The following is a 21,331-nucleotide window of genomic DNA, read 5'->3' on the forward strand; positions in this document are numbered from 1 at the left end:
AGGTTTTGTACAATGCCAATGCATGTAGTGAAATAAGAGGTAGATATGAAAGCATTAACCATTAAATATATTCTTATAATAATTTTTTATGATGAAGAATACCCTTTTTATGATAAAAAGATTTGGTTCATTGATGTTTAATATACCGAGATACCATGTGATTGAAAAGTTGGTTTTCTTTTTTTTCAAAAACATTTTTTGTTTATTTATTTTTTGAGAGAGAGACAGGGTGTGAACAGGGAGGAGCCGAGAGAGAAGGAGACACAGAATTTGAAGCAGGCTTCAGGCTCTGAAGTGTCAGCACAGAGTCCAACATGGGGCTGGAACTCACAAACCATGACATCATGACCGGAGCCAGTCAGATACTTAACTGACTGAGTCACTCAGGTGCCCCATGAAGTTGTTGAAAAAAAAAAAAAAAACCATGAAGAAAGTAACATTTGTTTAAGAACCTTTTCCATGTGAAAACCAAAATCCTGAATTAGAAGAAAAAAAAAAAAAAAAGACAGGCCTTAATTGCACCTATTCACAATATCATTTAAAACCTAACGTTCTTTTTGAAGGGCTCTTCTACTCTTTCCCTTCTATACCACTGCTTCAGATCAACAGAGAAACTATTACAAGGAATTCTGACTCTTTTTCTTTCACAATTAATGCAACATAACTTTTGTACATTTACGTACAAAAGCACTTTTGTGCTTTATGAGATACCAGGAAATTTGATTTTTGCTAGGTCTACAAAATAAGCATTTTAAAAATCTTTAGGGGCGCCTGGGTGGCTCAGTCGGTTGAGCAGCTGACTTTGGCTCAGGTCATGATCTCGCGGTCTCTGAGTTCAAGCCCCGCTTTGGGCTCTGTGCTGACAGCTCAGAGCCTGGAGCCTGCTGCTGCTTCTGTGTCTCCCTCTCTCTCTGCCCCTCCCCCGCTCATGCTCTGTTTCTCTCTCTGTCAAAAATAAATAAACGTTAAAAGAAATCTTTAAATATTTCTTTCCTTTGTATTGCAGTACAACTAATGAAAGATCCTTTCTTTTAGAAAATCAGATGAAATAATATTTTAATCATACCAGTATTTCTTCTTGTCTATTTGGTTCTTAGTCAATGATTACCTACGCCATGCCATGCCATGGTCACCCCATGCTATGGACAATCCCAGGTAATAGGAATAGGGTGGTAAACTGTAAAATGCCCCAAACCATAACTTGTACCAGCGTCCCAGGATTTAAGACTTTGATTTCAACAGTAGTGCAAGCAAGGTGAAGAGCCTTTGAGTGGCTTACAAAAAACACTAAGATGTGGCATTCAGCACTACAATGCAGGAACCATCTCTGATTGTTGTTTTTTTTTACTTCTTTTTCCTTAAAGTCAAAGATATGTGGGATAGTATAGTAAAATATAAACAAATGGTGGTGTAGAAATAAATACATGCACAGATGTTTGAGAGTAATGACCGGATTTTATTAATCAAGGTTTTATGTATAAACTCTTGGTTCTTCTCTATACCCAAATAGTTGCAAAGCAAATAAATATTAGACACCCATGCATTAATGAAGCCTGATAATTAGTCTCTAAGTTCTGCTTATTTTTGGCCCTTAGGCATATGAACATATTTAATTTTTCAGAGTTAAGGTTACACTAGAAGTGTAAACCGATACATATAAGATGTACAGTTATTTACTATATATTGGTATATAAGTACATGTGAATAGAAACATAGATGCATCACATATATTTTTGTACAACAGATGGCCACAGGAGTAATGGACTTTGAAGAGGGCTGAAAGACCTTGTGGTAGACTGTGCATTGTTTAATGTTTAAGTATTTGCTGCCCTTTCCTCCTGGCCACACCCTTCTTCCCTTTCCTACTGGCCACACCCCCTGATGGCAGCATTGGCGTGAGATTTGCTTTGGTCAATGTAACGTGGTAACAGTGATGTGTACCACTTCCTAACAAAAGCTTTAAGAGCCATCATGTACTTCCATATTACTCCTTTCCCTCAAGTTTCAGTGAGCAGTTGCTGCTTCACCCTGGCTCTTTCATTGAAGAGGATTTTTTTTTTAACGTTTATTTATTTTTGAGACAGAGAGAGACAGAGCATGAACAGGGGAGGGGCAGAGAGAGAGGGAGACACAGAATCTGAAACAGGCTCCAGGCTCTGAGCGGTCAGCACAGAGCCCAACACGGGGCATGAACTCCCGGTCCGTGAGATCATGACCTGAGCCGAAGTCAGACGCTTAACTGACTGAGCCACCCAGGCGCCCCTTAAAGAGGATATTGAGTAGAGCAGCAGCCAATCCAGAAATGATATGTGAGCAAGAAATAAACATGTTGTAAGTTATTGAAAAATAATCTTTTTTTGTTACTTCAGCATAACCTAACTTAAGTTGGAGGGAATAGACAACATAACAGCTAATATTGAGTAGTTTCTGTGAGCCAGTAATGATGTTTGTCATTTTCACACTTGTCTCACATGATCTTCACAATAATTCCATGAGTTAAAATGATTACTTCCCCTTTTCACAACTGAGAAAACTGCAGCTCATCAAATTTGTGCAGGGTTGAATAACTAAAAAGATACATAAAATATAAATAGGGACATAAGTCTGCCTAAATTCTAAGTTTCACCCACAGAGTCCTGCCTTATGGAACTTTATAATTAGATATCATATAGTACAATGTGTTCATTTTACAAAAAAAATTAAACTCAGGTTCTCAATTGTCATATATAATTTCATTAGCTAGATATAAATCTGACACTACAACCATTCATCTTCTGAGCTAGAATTCAAACCTTTAATATCATGGTTGCCTGGGTGTGCATAAGTGCGCATGTGTGTATCTACTGAGTCATAGGTAAAACTATATCTTTGTAAATATGGAATATATGGGGCACATATATCATATTTATATGTATTTTTGATATTAGGACAATATACTTTAAGAATTAGCTTATTGTAGCATGTATTTTACTAATATGATAGTGTAGTACCTAGATAATGAAAATGTTTTGAATTATTGTTTTATATCCTATACTAAGAGTCATTTTGAGTTATATGTTATGGACTCTTGATTATTATGTAGTGTCACTTATTATGATTTCCTTTTTCCCTTTGATTATAACAATATAAACAGGATTATCCTATTTCTTAAAGATGACTTAAATTTGATATATAGAATAAGAATTCTATTTGCATCCAATTAAAAATGTAGTTATACATTATTTAGAGAAATAGTTTAGCTTTATTAAATGAAATATACAAATCCAGTTTTTTCTTAAGTTAGGAATATCTATTTAAAAAGAAAAGTTAAAAAATATTCCTTTTATACAATCTTGCATGTGCCATAAAGCCTATTAATAGGCATTTTGTTTACATATTTTTATCTCAATTATCTATGCCCATAGGACTCATTCAATCAATTTTTCACTAAGTAGTTTTCAAAATATAATTACTCTTATGGGTAGGTCTATGAACAGCAGTGTCATTTACACTATAGTTCACTAATTGCACTTCGAAGCCATTATAATGAATTATACCAGTACATTCTTCAAGAAGATCAGTTAGTGCTAATCATTTGTATCACATATATCACTTAGAAGAGATCCATCCATTAAAGTCTTTCATTTACAGCCTCATTTCTTTTTAATTCTCTTATAATACAAGTTATAGCTGTAAATATATACAGCATGTGTTTTTGTTACCTGTTAGTTAGCCTAGTGGACTTTAATTCTGAGTTAAGTATTCAAATCTGAGACAAATAATATTCTATAGTAGGAACATAATTATTTACTTTGAGATTCTGTGCAATAATTATTCCTACATTGTTAAATTATTACTATATATAATAGTTTCTATTTGAGTCAGATCTTAAGATAATAAGTAAATAAAATCTCATTTCCCCTACATTTTTTTTTATCATCCCCCTCAGTGTCCCCAGATCATATTTTTGCATTTCTTTTCATGTTCAGGAGAACTGATATTTAATGTGTCTCTCACTTAAGGTTAAGTGACAAGAATGTTTATGTTTTTAAACTTATATACATAATGGGAATATTTTACAGTTAATGAATATACATAATAGCTTATAAGCATACTGTTTTATGATAAAATAATTTTGTAGACCCAGTTTCATGACAGAAGATGACATAAGTACATTGATAAAAATGTTAAAGAGTCTCCTTTAAAATATTACTTATTTGTAAAATGTACCTATTAGGTGTTGTATCTTCAATTGTTACAGAAATTGAGAAAGATTCTTATGAGAATCCTTTTTATTATTTTCACATAGGTGAAAAGGCAAGTACAGTTTGAGTATTGTAGAAGCTGATTCATTGTGAAGTATCGATTTTCTATTAAAACTGTTTTTTAGAAATAATATTTTTTTCTTAAGGAAAGAAAGGTCATGTTGTCTGTTATCATAATTTGAATTTCTGCCCTCATCTTGTAAAATCAAGAGTAGAAGAGAAAAGAAGGTGGCTTTTGTGATTTCTTATGAGATGCAGTGAAACCTGACAATAATGTATAGCTGATTCTGGTTAAAGTTCAGATTCTACACAGTATCATATTTAATCCATCCCTAAATAATACTTTTGTCCCTATTTTATAGATAGTAAAACTGAGACTCAGAGAAGCAACTTGCTCAGTATTACACAGTTGTAATACAGCACTAGGCTTTAAAATCATTAGTTTTACTCCAGAATTATAACATCTGTGTTATACTGAATTTTGGTGTGTGATTGAATATTGAGATGTGGCTATAGCAGGTTATGGTATAAAGCATACTCATAAAACTAAATTTTGCTGTACAGGTCTTGACCAATATGCAAAATTATATGTTTGTGTTTGCCTGTTATTTGTTACACTTAAGTAGGGGAAAAACGGACCAGTCCCCTTCATCCTTATAAACACCCAGAAGTAAGAAAACATTTAGCAGTGTGGTCTCGAGATATCGTACCTTGAAAGAAAAATGAACACCTTAAAGTTACTCTCCAATTGATATGCTTAATAATACAGTAAAATCTCATTTTAAAATATATTAAACATGTATTTAAACCAAATTGGTTTCCCAAAACACCTTCTAACAAAAGCCCAAGATTAGTAGTTCTATCTCCTAACACCAGGAGTAAACCTAACGTTTATGTTAAACTTACATTTATGTTACTGCTATCTTATTTAAAAAAAATACTGGTATGTAGGTTATATCTTGGGTTGTTTTGGTTTTCTGTTTTGGTAGAAATTCAGAGAAGAGCTATTCTGTTCAGCATTCAAATGGAAAGCTGGACATGGAAGTCAGGATTTCAATTTCTAAGAATGCCATAACAGGGACTAGATTTATCCTTTCACTTAAATTTAAAAACTGAACAAATACATGAAACAATGGTTTTCAGAGTTTTGGCAAGAGACAGCACAGGATAATAATTCCTGAGAGAAGGGAGACATCAAGAAGTGCCCTATGATCACTCTAGCATATTGACTGGAAAGCATTTCCAGGATGCAGCCCAGGTAAGGGCAATTTGAACAGAGACTCCTGGTTTCTTGCTGAGTTAAGGAGACAGAAATTTGGGGTTGGGGAGTCCAAGACCACTAGAAATAGTGGGGCAAAAGAAAGAGGAGGGAGCCACAGAAAGAGAGTTCTGAAATGTACAGAGGAGTCCCCTTGAGTCTTTGGCTGAGTACTGATCTGAGTACTGGCAGATAGGTGAGGGTACTACCTGAGGCCAGGGAAAGAACCATTAGGAAAAACAACAACAACAACAACAACAACAACAACAACAACAACAACAACAGGCAGAACAATCCTGGAGGCTCACATAGGCCTGGAAATAGTTTGTGTTCCTTCCTGCCAGAATGGAAAGAACTCCTAACAAGTGATGCATTGAGTAGACTCCTCAGAATAGTATCGCCTTAATAGTGGGTCCAAATTGGCCCTAGGACCCATGCTAACAGAGCTGAAAAACAAGACTCAAAGAGTCAAAATGATTGTAAATAATTTAATATGTTCTAGAATAAAATTCAGCTATATTTAATGCAATACAACAAAATCCAGGACCCAGAAAAGTAAAATTTTAAATGTCTACTTCCAGTGAAAAATATTAGACATACAAAGAAACAGGAAATGATGACTCATACTGGGAGAAGTTTAATAGAATCTAACAGAAATAGACCCAGAAATGATAGAGATGATAGAATTACCAAAGATGTTAAAACAGCCATTATAAGTAAAATTTATTTTTTCAAGAGGGTAGAGGAAAGGGTGATATAAAAAGGACCCAAGTTTCTAGATGAAAAATGTAACATCTGAAATAAAAAAATATTGTAGTTGGAATTAATAGCAGATTAGACACTACAGAAGAAAGATCAGTTAACCTGGAAACATAGCAATAGAAACCACCCACAATGAAACACAGAGAAGAAAAAGGCTGAAAAAAAAAGAGCAGATTATTAATGACATATGGAACAATACTGTGTAGTCTAAAATACAGGTAATTGAATTTCCAAAAAGACAAAGATGAGAGGGCTCAAAGATATTTGAAGAAATAATTTAAAAGATTATAAAAATGCCAAACCCACAGTTCTAGGAAGCTCAATGAAGCTCAAACAGAAGAAATATCAAATGCATACAGGTAGCCAGTATAAGAATTTATAATCTCTTTATTCTAAAGAATTATTTAGATTATATTCCCATTCTATAAGTGAGGGACCTGAAGACCAGACTATTGGCTTACTCATGGTCATAGTTTATCTCTTAGGTCCTGTTGGTCACAGGGCTTCCCTTCTTATCTTGGGCTCAGCCCTGTGAGGTTTTGGGGTTCTGGCTGGTAGACCACAGTTGCCTTTTGATATGGCACCCACAGACTCCAGAGGTCAAGAATGAGTAGCTCCATATAGTCTAAGTAAATGCCACGTGTATTTATGCACATGCTTTTTGCATGCTGAGCTGATTCTATGCATACAAGATGCTGAGTGCTGATGAACAACTGCGAAGTGGGGATAAAATTATTTGCAAGAAATATTTGATTTTGGAGCCTATGTTAACCTGTGGAGAAAATAATAGAATTTGTAGATGAGGAAGAGAACCACAATTATTGTTTATTACGAATGATAAAGAAGAAAGAGCAATTTAAGAGATATGGTAAGAGAAATGAATCAATTGGGGAAAATGATTGAAAACTACAAAAGCAAAAGAGAACAGTATACAAAGATCAACTGGTGAATCAAAATCTTTGTAACCAGGATCCAAAACTGAAGAAATGATGAATTTAGGCAGCTGTTTTTATAGAGGTGTTCCCCACCCTTCACTATTCAGTTTTCTAACATTTCCTATCTAAACTGCATAGCATTATCACTTCTCAATTCTAATCTCTCTCTTGCTGCTTAAAATTATCATTCTTTTATTTCAAAATGTGGCTCTTATGCCTGAACCCTCCTTAGCTTCTCTGTGTGATGCCTGGTGATTTTTTTTTAAATCAGTTCTTTCCAATATTTCACATACCTCCCTCCCAGTGCTTCTCCTTTCCCCAGGGTAGTTAGAACTGTGGAATGCAAAGATTCTACCTCTAGATGAAATTTGAGTTGTTTCAAGCATTGAAGATCCCTCATTAAGTGTTGAATATATAAAGTAACTTTTGGAACAAGAACATTATGCCATGAGCCATTGAAGTTTTAGAAACTATAGGAATTCTATTCTTCTGTGAGTCAGTCTTATAAGAAGTTAAAACCTTCAGAATTTTTTCTTTCCCAATCACCTTGTCATACTTCATTATCACAGCTTTTCACACCATCCAACTTTTCCTAGAATAAGGATTTTTAAAATCTGGGGTTTAGAAGAAGTATGTGGATACAACTCAGAAAGCAAAAATTACATCTTTATTTTCACTAACCTATAATGAAACTTAGCATTTCTTTCACTTATGAAAGTAAGCAACAAACCACAATGGTGTTAGCAGCACTGTGACTTTAGTATTAATAGAAATTATTGATATTTTAATATTACACTATAACTATTATAGATAATTCAAAAATTATTTACCTTTATCACTATTTTAAATTAATATTATTAGAAATGTTGCTATATATTAACGATGAAATAATAAAGAATAAAAATTTTATCTTTTATTGGGAGAGTTTATGGCATAGATAGTGATGATAGTTTCATGGATATATACTTATCTCCAAAATTGAATATCTATAGGTTTTTGTGTGTCAATCACACCCACTAGAGCTGTTTAAAAAATGATTTTCATAGTGAAATTTCAGTGTACTTGCTTTTCTATGTATGTATTTATTTTCATGAAATTAAAAACACTATTTGAGAAGGAGGTTGTGGCACAAAAAGAAGTAAGAACTCCTGTATTAGATAATGGTTCAGGATGGTTATGAAGGAAGGCCTGTATTGCTAACTGGAGGAAGATGGCACAACCAGCTTTCTGTCGATCATGATTTAATTAACAGATAACTAGTAAAAATGCTAATAACATGTGTTGCCCATGCCTTAGAGGACAGAGATCCAAATTGGGAGACAGAAGTCCAAGATTCAAGTCTGGGATCAGATTCTGGGTAGGTTATCTGTCTCGTATTTAGTGTTCTCATTTGTAGAATAAAGGAGTTGTATTTGGTGATATTTAAGATGCCTTTCTTTTTGATATTATGTGGATTTTCCTGTGAATGTTGCAGTAGTTCTACCAAGCATTTAGTTGAGTCTGCCCAAATTGATCCATCCTGTCCTACTCCTCCCACCCTGTGACCAATATACCTGTAGGTTTTCTGATGGTCAGGAAGCTGTCACACAGTCTCTGTGTGACTGTAGATTAAGTGGTTTTATTTCATCTGAGCTTCCAATTTTCTCATTTGATGACAATAGTGATAATTATAATAACCTCTGAGAACAGTAAACATTGAGTAAAATAGCACATGTAGAACACCTAGGGGGGGATTTGGCACACAAGCAGATGTTTAATCAGTCTTCTACCTCAGTTCCTCATAGAACAGAGGAAAATGAAATATCAATATTTTGAGACTTCAGTATCATTGTCTTTGAGATGGAGCTAATAGGCCTTAGTAAGTGGATTATGTGCGTTGCATGTACATTTGTGCAGCCAGAGTGGGACTCATGGAGTCCCTGCCTACAGTCTATCTCTTAGTAACTTATTAAAAGTAATCATTAACTTCTCTTCCTTCCCCTTCTTCTGTCTTTTTTTTTTTTTTTCGTGCTCTTCCTTTTGGGTTAAAATGCTATTACCATTATTTTGCTATTTCTTAAAACTTTTTTAAATGATATCTCTTGATGGCTGTCATTCATTATGATGAATACAAATGGTATGGTTATTATCTCAAAGAGATTTCTTTTTTCTTTGGTGCCAAGGGAGAGTGTGTGTGTGTGTGTGTGTTATATTAATATACATATATACAGCATAAGAGACTCTTGAAAAATGAGAACAAACTGAGGGTTGATGGGGGGTGGAAGGGAGGGGAGGGTGGGTGATGGGTATTGAAGAGGGCATCTTTTGGGATGAGCACTGGGTGTTGTATGGAAACCAATTTGACAATAAATTTCATATATTAAAAAAATAAAAAATAATATACATATATACATACAGATATAAATATTTGAAACATATATATACATATATATACACATACATATGTATGTATATACATATATATACATAGAAACATATATACATATGTACATATTATACATATTATACATGTATAATATATATGTATAATATGTATGTATATATATGTTTGTATGTATATATATACAAAACCTTCTGCCTGTAGTTAATAATAGAATAAGTAAGTTCATTTTATCAGAATACACACTGAAAACATTCAGGATTGTCTAAAAATGTGAAAATGCCTGCAGAGAATGTGACTATATACTGAATTTCCTTAATTTACTGTTTCTCAGACTATATCCTTTCTAGATGATGTAATCTAATTGTATCAACCTGGAAATATATAGGATTTTATTTTAATGTTAAAAAGGTAAAAAATGAAACTTAAAATCTGTCCTTTCTCTGGTGTAAACTCATCATCAAAAGATGACAAGATATCTTTAATAAAAAGTAGAATTTTATAAACTTAAATTTACTTACTCATTTCCATATATAGTTAAGTTCTTTTGATGAATATTCCCTAAATATATGGCAAGCAATACATACTTTATTGAATGGGAAGTGAAATTTATAGTAATATATTTAATGTGGACATAAGATTTATTTTGAGGCAATTTTTTGAACTCTATTATTGAACATTATATCTTTTTATCACTTCCAACGTTATTGTGATATTTTATTGCTTTACTTCAACTTGAAGATGTTTCAAGTTCTTGAATAATATTCTACTAACTTCAGAATGAAACTGTTATTTTCTGATTCTGCTTGGATTTTTGGAAGTTTATTATCAGATGCATTTTAATTAAAATTTAAAAATTACCCATTATATTCATGGCTCCTTGCTGACCATTTAAGGGAAGAATTTTTTTTCAAGAGCAATTCTTACATTTATTCAGCTTTTAACTTGAGGAATAAAATTTATTCCAGTAGAATAAAGACAACAACTACAAAGCACATCAATGAGTTTAAAACAAAGAGGTAAAAATATGTAATTGATGCTATTAGGATTTGGGACCAAATGAGTTCTTTAGTAATAGGAAGGATTTTCACTCAGAATTATAAAGGATATCTCTCTCTCTCTTTTTCTTTTTTGAATTGGGGGAAAAGGCTCAGAGAAGAATCAGGATTGTCAAGGTCACTCAGTAGCTAATGCTAGAGTTGAGAATATAACTCAAATGTTTTGACTCCTAGTTCAATGTCAGGTTTCCTGGGAGTCCGTGTGAACTGGTCATATATTTCAATGTTGGGTCAACCCACATAAGATTGCTCGTAATATGATCATATGAAAGTGGCCAAAGCACTTTTAGCTCTGAGAAGGCAGAAATTTGAAATTTCTTTAATATAGATAGGCTTATTTAGCACTTCTGTTATAGGAGAGATTCAACAATAATAATGCCACTATTATAATGCCATTTCTGTAATAATAGCACTTCTGTTATAAAACACCATTATTATAGAAATGCTATTATAAGAAAAGCTCTGTTATTTAGAATTGCTTCTGCAATAAAAGTGCTAAAAAAGTCTTCTTATATTATAGAAAATTATTGCAAATTTTTCTTGCTTTGCAATGAAATTTTCTTTCCAAATCTTATTTGATTCTCCTGTAAAATGACTCTCAGATTTTATTCTGATGACTCTGAGGCCTGGGCCAGATTGCTGTTTAGGACAGGAAATTGCTTGACAGCCACAGTTGCTTGGTCAAATAAGTTCACTTCCTATCTGTCAGTTTCTATGAGGTCAAGTGAATCTTTCTTCCTTGCTTTTTCATTCACAAATACCATATTTTTTATTGTCTTTCCAAAAATACTAAAAGATACCTTTTCATAAAGATTTCAAATAATTTTGTTTCACTGAAGTTAGTAACAATCTTACTTCCACATTAATTCCATGAAACTAAACAAACACAGTGTGATTAGAATAAAAATAATTTGATGTTTAAATTATATCTTATTTATACTTTACATAATGGACAGGGTGAATTTTAATAACATACATGTTGTATATATCAAGTATTGACTGAAGAAAAGACATGTTTATAAATACAGGTTCATTTAATATCTATATCTATATATCTTAGTATAGTATTGAAAGACTATGTCATTGTCAAAGAGCTGCATCTTTTTAGAATATTATTTATAGGACATAATAAAGACAAGCCAGAGTTTTCTTACCACCAATAGTGAATCACATAAAATCATTGGTTCATAGGTTTTAAGGAATTTTAATGATTATGACAGTGGTTTACTATATACTCTTAAATATCAGAAAGTACATTTTAAAATTGTAATTTTACTCAGAATCCCCAGCACTTATACAGATAAAAATGACATTTTACTAGCCCAAAGTATTATATGTGTTCATATTTATAATATTTTATTACCATAATATCAGCCAATGAGTCAGTATGACCTGATGACCACACATTTGAAGTTAGAAGGTATGTATGTTGGTTGCTCTCTTCTGGCTGCTTCAGTGTTTTTCCTTGGTTGCACAATATCAGATCATCCTGAGTCACACAGATAAGTATTTGAAAATGATAACTATCCTATGAAAGAGTGCCTTGCAATGTTTTCATCCTTTTTAATGAGAAAATATAGAAGTTTGAAAGATAGAAGGAGGGAATTTTGGTTTCAAGATTAAAATGGTAGCTATAAGTAATAACAGATTACATTCCTTACCCAGTCAGAGAAATCAGTATCTAGACTTAAACTAAACACTAAAATTATCTCTAATACTATGTTTTCAGGACACACTTTGTTAGGTATTCATTTGTTATCATACAACTGACATTTGACTGTTAGCATGTGCTGTGCTTATACACCATGGCAGTGTCTAGCAATTAGCTGAATATGTGGCACACATGTGCTGGAGAAAATATCCGCCAGGATGGCATCAAATGAAGTCACTGGTGACACAGGAAAACACACTGGTAAATGGACAAGATTTATATTTAACACATTTCAGTGTGTTTTAAAAATTAAAGTTATGAAAATACATGAACAGTATTTTTATTTATTTTTAATTAATTAATTAATTAATTAATTAATTAATTATAATTCAGCCCATCCCTGACCCACCTCCCCTCTGACAACCATCAGTTTGATCTCTTTATTTAAGGGTATTTTTTTTTTATGTGTCTCTCTTTAATTTTTTTCTTTGCTTGTCTGTTGGTTTGTTTCTTAAATTCCACATATGAATGAAATCATATGGTATTTGTCTTCTCTGACTGACTTATCTCATTTAGCTTTGTACCCTCTAGGTCCATCCAGGTTGTTGCATATGACAAGATTTAATTCTTTTTTTATGGCTGAATTATATTCCAGTGTGTGTGTGTGTGTGTGTGTGTGTACCGCATCTTCTTTATCTGTTCATCTATTGATGAACACTTGGGTTACTTCCATATCTTGGCTATTGTAAATAATGATGCATTAAACATAGGGGTGCTTATATCTATTTAAATTTGTTTTGTTTTGCCATGTCATCACCAACATTTATTGTTTCTTTTAGTTTTGATTTTAGCCATTTTGACAGGTATAAAGTGATGTCTCTTTTGATTTTAATTTTCATTTCCCTGATGGTAAGTGATCTTGAGCATATTTTCATGTGTCTGTTGGCCATCCACATATCTTCTTTGAAATGTCTGTTCAGGTCCTCTGTCCATTATTTAATTATATTATTTGGAGATTTTTGGGTGTTGAGTTGCATAAGTGCTTTGTATATTTTGGATATTAACCCCTAATCAGATATATCATTTGCAAATATCTTCTCCTATTTAGTAGGCTGGATTTTTGTTTTATCGATGGTTTCCTTTGCTATGCAAAAGTTTTTTTGGTGTAGTCCCAATAGTTATTTTTGTTTTTGCTTTTATGTCCCTTGCCAGAGGGAACATAGCTAGAAAAAAATTTTCCCTGGCTGAATCAATGAAATGATTGCCTATGTTTTATTCTAGGAACGTTATGGTTTCAGGTCTCATATTTAGGTTTTTAATCCATTTTAAGTTTATGTTTGTATGTGGTATAATAAAGTAAAATAAGTCTTTTTCAAATTATATTTGAATGATATATACAAGGAAATCCTTAAAACACTAAGTTCTTCAGACAAGTATTTAAAAATCATTAGCCAAATCTAATGAGCCATTCATTCAGTTTTTGAAACCCAAACGTAATAATTTCCCTAAGTAGTTATTTAGAACCCACACAAATATCCCTGCATTCTGGGAAGTCCATTTTGTCCTTTGGCATCTCTAATCCTGAGAAAATCCTTCTTTACAGTGAGCTGAAATGTTTTCCTGAAATTTCTGTTTCAAGTCTACTTCTTGGGATCAGACTGAACAAATCTTTTGGCCATATGGCAACTCTTCAGATATTAGAAAATGATTCTTTTTTAAAAATTTTATTTAAATTCCAGTTAGTTAACATACAGTGTAATATTCATTTCAGGTGTACAATATAGTGATTCAACAATTCTATACGTCACCCAGTGCTCATCACAAGTGTGCTCCTTAATCTCCATCACCTATTTAACCCATCCCCTCATCCGCCTTCCCTTTGGTAACCATCAGTTTGTTCTCTATAGTTAACAGTCTGTTTCTTGGCGTGTCTCCCTCTTTTTTTTACCCCCCTTTGCTCATTTGTTTTGTTTCTTAAATTCCACATATGAGTGAAATCATTTGGTATTTGTCTTCCTCTGACTTATTTCATTTAGCATAATACTCTCTAGATCTATCCATGTTGTTGCAAATGGCAAGATTTTGTTCTTTTTATGGCTGTTTTATTCCATTGTATGTGTGTATGTGTATGTGTGTGTGTGTGTGTGTGTGTGTGTGTGCATGTGTGTGTGTGTGTGTATACTTGGGCTGTTTTAATAATTTGACTATTGTAGATAATGCTGCTATAAACATAGGGGTACATGTATCCCTTTGAATTAGTATTTTTGTATTCTTTGGGTAAATACCTAGTGGTGCAGTTGCTGGATCATAGGGTAGTTCTATTTTTAACTTTTTGAGGAAACCCCATACTGTTTTCCACAGTGACTGCACCAGAGAATGATTCTTAGATCTTACTTGATTTTCTCCATCTGAAAGCCAATATCCTTAGTTCCTTCAATTATTTTTTTCACATAACTCAGTTCAGTTGCCCTTTCTTATGTCCTCTCTTTCAAGTGAGTTTCATAAGCCTATATGTCTTTTAAGAAATGGTGCCTGGGTCTCAGTACACACCTGAATGTGGTTTGACTTCACAGAGAATCATCACTAATTATCACCCTTCTCCTTTGTATGAAGAAACCTTAAATATCATTGACTAAGATTCCATTAATCATGCGCTTTACTCAATTTGATACTGTTGCCAAAAAATTAAGTTTTTCTCCCCAAATATATATGTTTTGATGTTGTAAGGCTACTTTAGACATTTGGTTTTAAGCACTGGAATGAAATACTTTAAATTTAATTCAGATAAATATAACTTGGACTCATTTCATTCTATCATTCTGATTTCTGGTTCTGTCACCCATTATATTTCTTTCTGTAGCCTTGTGATCTGAAAATGTGATAACAATTCTCTGTTTATTCAAGTAAAGAGTGATGGAGAATTGTTAAAATAATTAGTGAAAGCTTTTTGAGCATCAGTATTTCTAAATTTTAGTTACATTGTGTCTATCACATTTGTAAAATATTCCAGTTTAGGAAATTTATTATTAATTTTAAAATTATACTTACAGAATCCATGGCATTTCTGTAATGTACTTACAAACTATAATTTCATCCTGGAATTTTGCTCGGGATTGATGTTAAACTCACCATTCTATTTGACTTTGTAAATCTCCTAGCCTGTTGGAAAATTTCCTCTGTTGGATAATTGCAGCATTTTCAGTTTTTTGGTACTAAAAAGTAAAAAAAAAAAAAAAAAAAAAAGGCCGTTGGTGAATTTTGGTAGGTCTAGCAAAAAGCTTCTGTTCCACCAACAGAACTCAGAAAGTAGAATTTGCCTTAGTGAATTTACCAAAATTCAAGTTTTTTTGTTTACCTTTGAGCACACTGTGAATGGATCTGTTTCTCAGGAATGAACTTCCATTAACTAAACTCACTGGAAACAGATGTACAAACAAAACTATTATTCTATCAATTTATGAGGCACAACTCTCATGGAGACTGTAGTATCCTGTATATTGATTTACATAACATTGAGATTTTACTAAGAGTAATAGCTTGGTAGGCATTAAATTGAATCGAGTATGCAATGGAATAAGGTAGCTACAGGAGTTTCCTCAAGCTAGGTATCTTAGGTTAGAAGTCAACTATTCAAGTCTGTGAGCCAGAACACCTATTTTCTTATGTTTTAGACACAACCTTTGGTTGTCCACGTTTTAGACATACCACTCTCTTTCAGATTGACAGGTCTTTTTTTTTTGCCGGTGGGAGGCATATTAATTCATTCAGTCATGCCTTGCTGTTACCTGAAAGTCTTTCCTTTTCTTTAGATTAATTTTGTATCTCTGATTCATCCTATTATGTATCAACTTTACAATTCTGAAGGAAATCTTACTTTTTACAAATGGGGGAAATAACAAATATCTATAAATTGGTGGCTGACATTTGAATTCAGCAGAGGCAGAAATTTTTCATCTGATTTTTTCTTTCTTTTCTGTTTGACGTGTAAATACTTTTAAAATTTGATGATAATATTTAACATTAAAGGTCTGGATTTTTTAGTCCTGAAAAATTATGGGGTCTGCCAACTAGAGCCCATATGTCCTCATACCAACAAACTGACTGGAACCAAGTAGTACTGCTCACTCTAGACAGAACCTGTTCTCCCCATTTTACTACATGGCCCACTAGTCTACCTCACTCATTTTTACTACTTGTCTGCCCCCTAGAGGCATTTGAATTTGACAAACTTGAATATTGTCTTTGTAGTTCCATTTTTTTCCCACTACCCACCAAGAACACCTTCTAGTTTCTAACCATTTTCTTAAATACTGTCAATGGTGGTTCAGTAATCTCACTTGTAAGTTCTATTAATACCCTAAGTTGGATATTTCAGATTAAAAACATTTGTCCTCATTGGGGAAGCTAGATACATTTTGAGAGTATCTTTAATCATGTTTTCCTTCCTTTCCATTTCCTATCCACTAATAGTATATCTCCAGTATTGAGCAGTTTGTCTATTCCTCATTTAATCATCTTACTCAAGTCAGTCTTCCATAACAATAGTGAAATGTTTATCTCAGTGCAAAAATTTGCTATTTTCAGTAATGTGTAATCACTTTATGCAGTATTTTATGTAAACTTGTTAATAAATAAATATACATAATATTACCTTATATGCACAACAGAAATACAAGGAGAAATATGACAATATTGCTAGAAATGTTATGCTACAGGCAATATAAACAAAACCAGATTATAAAAATACCTGCTCTGACCAAAGGATAAAAAGGAATGAAATAAACAGAGCAGGTCCACCCAGGAGTTTTTTGCTGTGGTTTTTCAAGACAAGTGAAACCAATAATGGAGAGATGCATTACTGTTTGGTGTAAAGATGGGCTTGGCTCTCAGTGAGCTGATTTCAAATGCTGACGGTTTTAGCCATGGGTGCTTGGGCAAGAGTCTTGTGAATTGAACCTCATTTTTCTCAACCATATAAATAAAATTAAGAAAGTAAGAATTCTGTTCTTATTTCTGAAGTTTCCAATTTTCCAGAATATTTTGGGGTTCTGGAGAAAATGGAAAATGAGTGAATTCCACTTTGTAATCTCTGTGCATCCCATAGGTGTTTGCCCTTAATTTTCAAGGCATCCTGCTTAATACTTACATGTATTTATTATGGATTTGCTTGCAGATTTAAGATAGTTTCTCTTGCTGGTTTCCTACTGTTAACACATATTATAAAATCTCAAAATAACTTGTTGTTTACAGGATATCACAAATTATAAGCACAGGGATATAGGCACAACATATTTTCCTTTAATTTTGATCGACTTAGTGCTAGGAAGTTGAAGGAATAAAGTATTTCAATACTGTTTCGTCCTGAAAAACTTTATTTACAGAATGGTTATATATACCCTAGCAGACAAATTCTGTTGACAATGTTAAATATGATAGAATTTTGTTGGAGGCTTAAATATAGAATGGTTAAATGCACAAAAACATTATACTTAAGAATATTGAATTATTATGAAATCTTTTCAGTTATACTTTTACTGAATTTGTTCTAAAAAAGACCATAAATGAATTTGTCTGAGTAGATTTACTTCGAGCATTATAGGTAATGTGTTGGTTTTCTTATCTGATGGTGATTTACGCTACCTTTAGCCCCTAACCTCTAAAACACCTTTTAATTTTCTCCTAAATCAAGGCTATAATATAACTATTTTAATTTTGAAAATGCAAGGTAGTGTTGGTCATATAAACCTGGGTTCAGAACCTGAAAATGGTACTTATTAACTCCTCAGTGTTGGATGAATTATTTAAAACTCTCAGCCTTAAATTTTGTCAATCATAAAATAAGGAAAGTAATATTTACTCTAGAGTATGTTATGAGAATTACATGAAGTTCTAAATATTGTCACTTAGAAAATATTCTGTGAATGTTAGTATTCTCCTTCCTCTCTCCCTTCCTTTTTCCCTTCCTTCCTTTCTTTTGTATAGCATTGTATTTAATGTTTACACAGTATCCATTTCTATTTTATCATATGCATTTAAAAATTCAACCCACTATCTATGGAGCACCTCCTCTGTGCTAAAATACTTTGATAAGTACTTGGATTCAGAGATGAAGGAAATAGTGTTCCTGTTTTCAAAGTGATAAAAACTGAAATATAAATAAACCAACAATTACAATACAGTGTTCCATTTTTAGCATGGAGTGCTGTAATACCCACAGGCACTCAGGTTAGTCTGGAATGTCAGGAAAGCCATCAATAGGAGAATGTACTTTAGCTGTCAGTTAGCAAGGAGGAGGAATGATCTAGGTGGGTGAAGAGGGGAATCAGGCTGAGGCCTAAAAGGACCTGGCATGTTTAGGAACCTACAAATTAACAGGTGAGACTCTAACTCATGAGATGGAGAGGCCCATGAAGGGAGCAACAAATGTGATAGTAGAAAAGGAGACAAGATAATAAGGGGCTTTGTGTTCCATTTTTAGAGATTACACTATCTTCTACCTGGTTTTCTTCATAGTTATAATTTTGAATGGCTGCATAATACACATTATTCATGGGTTCCATTGCTTGTCCCATTTTTTCTCTAGACAATAATCCTTGTGTCTGTGGTTCTCAACCTTGGCTACATATTACAATCACCCGCGGGGGATGCTTAAAGAAAATGAAGTCTCAGCCCACCCTTAGAGATTCTGATTAAATTGTTGTGATGATCTGAGTGGGGGGATGTGATATCTTTGAGTGACTGTTGCCTCAAGCAATTTCATTTTTTTCTGTTTGGACAGTTGAGCATTTGTTCTCATTGGAGTTTTTTCATTCATTCTTTCCTTTATGTTTGCCTTAGTCTATAAGTTGCTTGAGAGATCTTCTCACAAAATCATCTCATATGCAACAAAATTCCAAAAAAAATATGGCCCAAAACAATGAACATAAGATTAGGAAGTCAAAAGTAGGGGGGAAATCAAGTGTTCTGATATACAAAAGTTGAAATGAGATAAGGCAAATAAAAAATAATTCTTTTTTTAAGTTTATTTATTTTGAGAGAGAGAGAGGGAGAGAGAGGCTGGGACAGAGAGCACATTCAAGTGTGGGAGGGGCAGAGAGAGGGAGACAGAAGAATCCTAAGCAGAAAACACACTGTCAGCATAGAGCCTGATGCGGGGCTCAAACTCACGAATCATGAGATCATGACTTGAGCTGAAATCAAGGGTCAGAGACTTAACCGACTGAGAATTTATATTGTGAATTTTCTCTTTATCTCAGAGTTTTGGCTGAAAATAAAACAATATAATTCACAACAGATCAGTTATACAGATTGGCTATCTTGGGGGTAAAAGAGAGGAGGACAGAGATCAAAGAGCTAGAATTTCTTTGGAGAGTGAGTTATTTGTGTTCTGTGGCATTTCTTCTCTCATTCCCCAAGGAGGCGGAGAGGGGGTATTTCTCTCTCTCAAGTGAAGTTGGAGGAACTTCAAGGGAACTATTTAGAGAGAGTGCCCTGTGTCTCCTGACTTTGAAATTCTACAGACACTGATTCTCAACCCGAGCCTGAGAAGTTCAAAAGTGACAGCCTGACTAACTAGGACCTGCTAATAGAGGGGAGCTAGCTGCATTACTCCCACATGCAGCAGAGATGTTCACATTTCTCTGTAGTCCAAATGGAGTAGGGGAAGGGAACTCAACTGTATCATCTTGAAAGGTACTCTAGAGAGTCCAGGAGTTGTCTTCCAGGAGAAGCAAGTCTTCTGAGTATGAGAAGACTCTGAAATAGGCAAAGCCTCAGAAACTACTAGTTGAGGGAAGTTGTCTTAAAAGCCAACATAAGAAGACACCCTCTGCTTTGAAGGAACTGAGAATTTCTCTGTAGTGTTCTGAGAGAAAACAAGGAGCCCCTGATGTCAGACACAGCCCTTTTCCCATAATCTACCCTTCCCAGACCCAACTGTAGAGAGACTACAATAGCAGCTTGAGAATGATTATGAGGAAGTGAAGTGAAGAAAAAGTAAAGAAGCTGCTGATATTCCTTGGCATTCTGCAGGTTTATGAATCTGGGGTAGACCAAAACTGGAGAAGAGAAGAATTTCATTAGTTGATGCTTTGGAGTTTTGATATTAGACTGGACTAAACTTACACTTTTTGTAAGTGACTACAAGTAGCTTTGAGATCTGATCAGTCAGGGACAGTGGTGAGGAAGGTAAGTTGGTTATTGCCTCTATATGACTGGTCCAGGAAACTACTTCAGTAACCTCAACCATTATATCTTGTGGACATTTTCTCTTAGATGTGTTTTTCAATAGAGTTACAATTTTTTCATTGATTGGAAATACTAAGTGATTGCATTTTGAAATCTATTGATCTTTTCCACTTTTATTTCTTCTTTGCTTCAAAGCTGAAAAAGTTATTACTTCATAGATCTAATATTCTATTCTTTTTTCTTGTAATTTTCTAGCAATTGATTTAAAAAATATTTAGCAATTCCATCTCTCTGTGGTTTACTTTGGTATGTAGTAAAATGTTCATTAAATACAAATTATCCCAGATTACTACCCATATCTGAAAATTGGTACATTTGTATTCATTCACTTTGCTTTTTATATGTAGACCTAATTTTTTTTTTTTTTTTACTCTTCAGATAGGAATTTGGAGATATTCTTAGATGTTTATTTTAATCTTAAGTCCAAAGCTGAAAATGGCGGAAGGAATTGGTTGTGGAAGGTGGGAGTGAGCTTAGTATACTCTAGAGAGCATTTGGCACAATTGGCACTCCCTCCTTTTAAAAACTGGCCCTTCTCCTGCAAGAAGCTTCAAGAAACGATTCTCATTTTCTTCTACTTCTTTCCTCCTCTTTTTTAAAGCTTATTTCACTTCTATCCTAACAGTAAATGTGGGAATTCCTCTGGATTTGGTTTTAGATATGTGTTCCTTTTCTATACTTTCTTCCCAGGAAACTTAAACACTAATCATTTAAAACATATATTGGTGGAACATGGGGTACCTGGCTGGCTCATTTGGTGGAGTGTGTGACTGCTGATCTTGGGGTCATGAGGTCA

At 33.6% G+C, this 21,331-nt stretch overlaps 1 long non-coding RNA gene across 4 annotated transcripts in view; it reads left to right on the forward strand.

The window, feature by feature from the left end:
* The window catches only part of LOC132667410 (uncharacterized), a 965,632-nt gene that overhangs the window by 268,000 nt on the left and 676,301 nt on the right, over positions 1–21,331 (forward strand). The window lies entirely within an intron of this gene.

Source organism: Panthera onca, chromosome B2 (assembly GCF_046562875.1).
Source record: "Panthera onca isolate mPanOnc1 chromosome B2, mPanOnc1 haplotype 2, whole genome shotgun sequence".
In the NCBI taxonomy this organism is placed as follows: Eukaryota; Metazoa; Chordata; class Mammalia; order Carnivora; family Felidae; genus Panthera; species Panthera onca.